Source organism: Momordica charantia, unplaced genomic scaffold (assembly GCF_013281855.1).
Source record: "Momordica charantia cultivar OHB3-1 unplaced genomic scaffold, Mcharantia_2.0 BLBB01000027.1, whole genome shotgun sequence".
NCBI classification, from domain to species: Eukaryota; Viridiplantae; Streptophyta; class Magnoliopsida; order Cucurbitales; family Cucurbitaceae; genus Momordica; species Momordica charantia.
The window spans coordinates 74,468-81,424 of record NW_028275183.1 but is presented as its reverse complement, the minus strand read 5'-3'; the positions used below and the strand labels follow the sequence as shown (position 1 = coordinate 81,424).

At 41.5% G+C, this 6,957-nt stretch overlaps 1 non-coding gene across 1 annotated transcript; it reads left to right on the top strand.

Annotated features, from left to right (window-relative positions):
* Window positions 1–667: 667 nt before the first annotated feature.
* LOC148207923 (small nucleolar RNA R71) lies at window positions 668–774 on the top strand. The gene has a single exon (XR_015787583.1). It is a non-coding gene; the product is annotated as a small nucleolar RNA R71 (small nucleolar RNA).
* The last annotated feature ends 6,183 nt before the right edge of the window (window positions 775–6,957 follow it).

Sequence of the window (6,957 nt, the reverse complement as noted above, 5' to 3'; positions counted from 1 at the left end):
GTTGTTATTGTGAACTGGTGGAGTCTGTGTTCTCTGATTGTACTGCTGTTGCGGTGGTGGGATGTATTGTTGTGTAGGTGGAACATAGGGCTGCTTGTTCTGTTGGCTCTGCCCTTGATTAAAACCGCTCGAACCTCCTTGACCTCCCCATGAGAAATTAGGGTGGTGCCTCCAACCTGGGTTGTAGGTGTTCGAATATGGGTTAAAGTTCCTATTGTTCCCATGTCCTACATAAAAAACGGAAGCAGGGTTATGTGGACAATTATCATAGATATGGTTTTCAATGCAAAATGAACAAATGAGATCGTTGACTTGGCAAACAGGGGCAGGAGTGCAATAATCCGACTGCACAGGTTGTATCGGCGTGGCTAATGGATTTTTTATTCCCAATGCCATCTCTTTCAGCCTCTGGTTCATTGTAACCATCTCTTTTTGCATCGAGGTCGCAATGTCCAGAGCCAAAACTCCAGCTGGATCTTGCTTCTTTGGTGCTGCCCTAGATCTTTGCGAACACCATAGTTCGTTGTGTGAAGCTAAGTCATTTAGGATGTCAACTATCTCGTTGAATGTCTTCTTTGTAAAGGCTCCGTTGGCAGCATTGTTTAGCATCATCTTAGTAGGATGATCTAAACCTCTAAAGAAATGTTCTATCTGGATGCATGCCGGCAAGCCATGGTTCGGACATTTCCTGATTAGTTCTTTAAATCTCTCCCACGCCTCGTGAACAGGTTCACGATCATACTGTCTAAAGGAGATGATCTCCTCTCTGATATCAGCGTGGCGAGTAGGTGGGAAGAATTTTGTTAAGAACTTCTCCACTAACGACCCCCATGTGGTGATGGATCCCGGTGGAAATGCATTGAGCCATGCTCTAGCTTGGTCCTTCAAAGAAAATGGAAAAAGTGTTAGTCTCAGAGCATATCGTCTGTTATACCAGGTAATCGAAATGCATTTGCAATTTGAATGAATGATTTCAGATGATCATGTGGATCCTCATGTTCCTGCCCTCCAAAATGTCCAATTGTCTGCAACATTTGGAACATCATTGGTTTAAGCTCAAAGTTTGCGTGGGCTGGAATAGGGTTGACTATCCCTGAATCAAAGTTCTGAAAAGTCGTGGCGGCATATTCTCGCATTGCCACGTCTCTGTTGTCCGCCATCTGGATATGGTTGAATTCATCATTTCTTGCATGATCCCTCATATTACCGTTAACAGCAGGTGGATCAACCGGATCACGAGGTGGAATATCTGCCATTGATGTGCTCGTACTCTCTACCTCACTTTCAGGACTGATTTCACCTTCTCTCTCTTTTTGCTTTTCTAGTTGTTTTCGAAGTCTTTGCTCCTTTCGAGTTTTTCGAAGGGTCCGCTCAATCTCAGGGTCAAGGGGTAGAAGAAAAGATCTTGTGCTCATGCACTTTAACTTACCCTTGTGAGACAAACGACCAAAAATATAGAACAAAAACGGTGGATGGAAATTACACCCAACAACAATTCTCAAAAATAAAAACTAAAAGAATTTGAAAATAATTTTAAAACTAAAGTCCCCGGCAACGGCGCCAAAAACTTGACTGGGATGTTTATGTTGAACGCACGCGCTAAGCGTGGTAACAATTATATAGATGCAAGCGCACACCTGTCAGAGTAATATAAAATGGATGGAGTATCCAAGTATCGATCCTCAAGGACTTCTAAACAATTTCCAAACTCTGAAGTTTTAAAGAATAGTGAATGTTGAAATGAGTGATTCTAGTAAATGGGAAGTGGTCACAAATAATGGTTTTGGATTTGGGATTTGGACTTATAATAATAAAACCTAGCCCGAATTACTTCAAGTTAGCCAACAAAGAATCAAGGATATGCTAAGGACGATATGCATTTCACTTTAGGAACCAACGACTACGCTTTTCACTTGACTTATGTCTAAGCAAGTTCAAAGTCCTAAGACATTCCCTAATATGTCTATTATGAGATATATCTTAGTTTTAGGATGGAAATAGTCGCAACCTCGGGTTAAGGTCCTATGTCTAGGCTACTTAAGCGGAACCCTTATGTCTAAGGCGCTCCTCTCCTCGGTTTAACCACTCAACAATGCAAATAAGCAACCTTTTCAGTATTGACTTGTTAAGACTTACAGTGGCCTTCTCTAAATCCTAACTTTTTGGGAAAACATGTTGAGCAATGAATGGAAAGTAAAAACACTACTTCTTAGCAACCCTTTTTAGACATAAAAGGCTAACTATCCATAACCGGGCTAGAGACGGGAATTTAGAAAGACATATTGAAGAAAATACAGCAAGTAAAATGGTTGAATGTGGAATGCATGTGTGAAAAACAAAAGTTAACTAATGGAGAGTTTTCATCGGGATTGAGAGCTTCGCCCTTCTCTTTCAAGCAAGGGAGAGTGTCACGTGCTCTTTCCTCCAAAAACACAACTCTCTTAACTGAAAATAAAGTAAAGGCAAAGAGAGAATAAGCAAAGTGCTAGATTTTTATATATTTGAATAAGTAGAAAAATGACTAAGTACAAATGGTAACAAAACAAGCTCAATAAAAGAATGTAAAGTGCTCGGGATTTAAAAACCAAAAGTAACTAATGAAAGCAACTCAAAAGTACTTAGAAAGCAACAAAGAAACACTAAAAATGATCAAGAGAAGGAAGCAAGGCTTGATGAATTTGGTGGAGAAGTTGCTGGAATTTATAGCTGTGCAGAATTGGTTAGGTAGGTCCTAAAACGATGGTGAATCACCCATTTCCAACTCTTTTGACTGACCAAATCGTGCTCAAACTGATAGTGGAACACTTCTTCTACACGTATGCATCGGTTGGAACCACCAAAACGCATTGGAAGACGCGTTTCATTAAGGGCAAAGTTGGAAGAAAACCTGTTTTTCTGCAGGCTTCCCAGGCGCCTGGCGCCTCCCATGTAAGTTTTTCCGTCTTTTTGCTTCTTTTGATTAATTTGCACTCCCAAATGGTCCTAAAATGTCATAAATACAATATAAGCCAACCACAAACCATAATATATGAATTTTGCATGAATTGGAACTCAAACGATCGAGAAAAATCCGAAACAAAGCTGAAACATAGTAAAAACAGCATCTAAAACCTTCTTTTTACGCATGTAAACAAGCGTAATCACTAACTGTATAATGCTCGCAAACCTAGACTTTCTAGATGGCCCTCAAACACTTTAGCCGTGAGTGCCTTCGTAAAAGGATAAAAAATATTATGCTCTGTAGCGATCTTTGTGACAATCACATCTCCTCGCTGCACTATCTCCCGTATACGGTGGTACTTCCTTTCGATGTGTTTGCCTCTCTTGTGGCTTCGAGGTTCTTTAGAATTTGCCACAACATCACTGTTATCACAATAAAGTGTGATGGGCATGTTCATGTTTGGAACGACTTCCAAATCTGTCAAGAACTTTCTAAGCAAAACCGCCTCTTTTGCCGCTTCACAAGCTGCAACATACTCAGCCTCCATGGTGGAGTCTGCGATAGATCCTTGTTTGATGCTTCGCCAAACTACCGCTCCTTCGTTAAGAGTGAATACTGACCCCGACGTGGATTTCCTCGAATCCTTGTCTGTTTGGAAGTCAGAGTCAGTGTATCCTGTAAGGATCAAATCCTTAGCGCCATACACGAGCTTTTAATCCCTCGTTCTCCTTAGATACTTGAGGATTCCCTTAACAGTAGTCCAGTGATCATATCCTGGGTTGGATTGGTACCTACTGACTATTCCTACCGCATAGCAAATGTCAGGCCTAGTGCACAGCATAGCGTACATCAGGCTGCTCACTACTGAAGCATAGGGTATACGTCTCATATCCTCAACTTCTTGAGGTGTCTTAGGACACTGTTCCTGAGACAGATGAATTTCATGCTGAAGGGTAATAAACCTTTCTTGGAATTCTGCATCGAATATAGAGCAAGCATCTTGTCGATATAAGTTGCTTGAGATAGGGCTAACATTCTGTTCTTGTGATCCCTTAGAATTTTGATGCCAATAACATATTGAGCTTCTCCCAAATCTTTCATTTGGAACTCAGTCGCTAGCCACTTCTTTATGTCAGTAAGGTATCCTACATCATTCCTAATGAGTAGAATATCATCCACATACAACACTAAGAAAGCTACGGTGTTGTTGACGATCTTCTTGTATACACAAGGCTCATCAACGTTTTGGTCAAAACCATAAGATTTGATCGCAGTATTGAACCTTATGTTCCAAGATCGAGATGCTTGTTTTAGTCCATATATGGACCGTTTAAACTTGCAAACCTTTTGCTCTTGACCTTGTTCTATGAACCCTTCGGGTTGAGACATATAAATACTTTCTTCAAGATTGCCATTCAGAAAAGCAGTCTCGACGTCCATTTGCCATATCTCATAGTCATAATATGTGGCAATGGACAAAAGTATTCTAATAGACTCAAGCATAGCTACAGGGGAGAAGGTTTCTTCATAGTCCACCCCTTCCCTTTGTGTGTAGCCTTTTGCCACAAGTCTCGCCTTATAGGTCTGTACCTTTCCTTCGGCGTCTCGTTTCGCTTGTAGATCCATTTGCACCCTATGGGTTTTACCCCGTCAGGTTGATCTACAAGTTCCCAAACGGAATTGAAGTACATCGACTCCATTTCAAGGTTCATTGCTTTGACCCATTTGTCTTTGTCAGTATCTTCCATTGCCTTCTTATAGGTCAATGAATCCTCGACGTCGTCATCAGGTATGACAACTTGAGTTTCAGTTAAACCCACGTAGCGGTCAGGTTGTGACACAATCCTCCCACTAAGTTGAGGCACCCTCAACACTTGAGGTGGATGTGACTGACGCGATGTGCTGGCTTCATCAACAAATCTTGTTGTGGTGCCTGTTTGATCAACAATTCTTGTTGACGTGTTTGTAGCCTCTTCGGAAATCTCGTTAATTACTACCTTACTCCGTGGTTTATGATCTTGAACATGACCTTCTTCTAAGAAAGTAGCATTTGTCGATACAAACACTCTGTTTTCTTTATGATTGAAGAAGAGACCACCTCTCGTCTCTTTAGGGTAACCTACGAATAGGCATACTTTTGAACGAGGTTCCAGTTTCTTCGGGTTAGTCATGGGTTCGTGTGTCGGGCATCCTCAAATGCGAAAGTGACGTGAACTAGGTTTACGACCCTTCCATAGCTCAAAGGGTGTTTCATAAACACTCTTTGATGGAACTACGTTCAAAATATAAACTGCAGTCTCCATTGCATAACCCCAAAACGAGTTAGGCAACTGAGCATAGCTCATCATTGAACGAACGATGTCCAACAGGGTTCTGTTTCTCCTTTCTGATACACCGTTTTGTTGAGGTGTACCAGGGGCCGAGAGTTGAGACGTGATTCCATGTTCTATCATATAGTCCTGGAATCTCAAGTTCATATACTCTCCACCCCGATCTGATCGAAGTGTTTTAATGGTTTTACCTAATTGATTTTCAACTTCACTCTTGTACTCCTTGAACTTTTCAAGGGCTTCAGACTTATGTTGCACTAGGTATAAATAACCATACCTTGAATAATCATCGATAAAATAGATGAAGTATTCATACCCTCATCGAGCTCTAACCTTCATCGGACCACAAAGGTCTGAATGTATAAGTTCTAAGGGCTCTTTGGCTCTATAACCTTTTCCAGTAAAAGGTCTTTTAGTCATCTTGCCTTCAAGACAAGACTCACATAGTGGTAAAGAATCGTCTTTTAACTCACTTAGAATGTTATTCTTAACCAACCTCCCAATCCTATTGAGATTAATGTGACCTAATCTTAAGTGCCAAAGATAGGTATCTTCATTTTGAGAAACTTTTTGCCTTTTATTTTGAGTTCTAGCATTTTTAAACAACTCGGTATTTAAACTGCTTTCGTTATGGTTGGTCTTAGCACATACAAGTTGTTTTCAAGTAAAGCTGAACAAATATTAACACCATTTCTTGAAATGAATGCTTCACTTAAATGAAATGAAATTGAGTACATCTGTTCCAACAAACAAGAAATTGAAATTAAGTTCCTTTTAATTTTAGGAACAACGTACACATTATCTAATAATATATACATATTCTTGTTTTTAAACAACTTCAGCTCCCCTACCGCCACAGCTGAGACGATCTCTCCCGTTCCGACCTTGAGAGTCATCTCCCCGACGTCAAGCTGCCTCCAGGAACTAATTCCCTGAAATGAAGAACAAACGTGATTAGTGGCTCCTGAATCCAGTATCCAGGCGGAGTCATCATTCTCCACTAAACATGTTTCCAATACAAGTAAATCATATTTACCTTCGTTGGCTTTCTTCTTTTCGGCCAAGTACATTGGGCAGTTGCGCTTCCAATGCCCGTCCATATTACAGTGGAAACACTTTCCTTTCTCTGCAATCTTGACCTTGCCTTTCTGGGCAGCAACAGTTGAGTCAGGTTTAGACCCCTTACCAGCAGCCTTCCTCTTCTTAAAAGTCTTACTTCCAGAAGAAGAGGGCGCAGACCTGGTTCCAGAGGACGATCCTCTGTTGAACCTCTTTGAGGTGGCAACATTTGCCTCCCCTTCTTGTCCCTTACATTTCATAAGAGACTGGTAGTCTGCAGCTCGTTTAAGAGCGTGGTAAGAGTGTACTCCAGCTTCTTCATAACCGCATTGCTGCGGAATGGTAGGAAACTCTTCGGAAGAGATTCCAGTATGAAGCTGACCTGACTCTGCTCGTCTATGACGGCCCCGTTCGACTCAGCCACGTTGAAGTGGACCATTAGGTTGAGATCGTGTTCTCGCACTGAGGAGCCCTCCTTCATGCGAGAGTTGTAAACGAACTTAAGGGCTTCATGTCGAGCCTGTGAGGACGGTTGTCCAAACATGCTCTGTAGCGAGTCCATGATCTCCTTAGCGGGGACCGTGTCCTGGAGCTTCTTGGCAAGCACATCAGATATGCTCGCCAAGA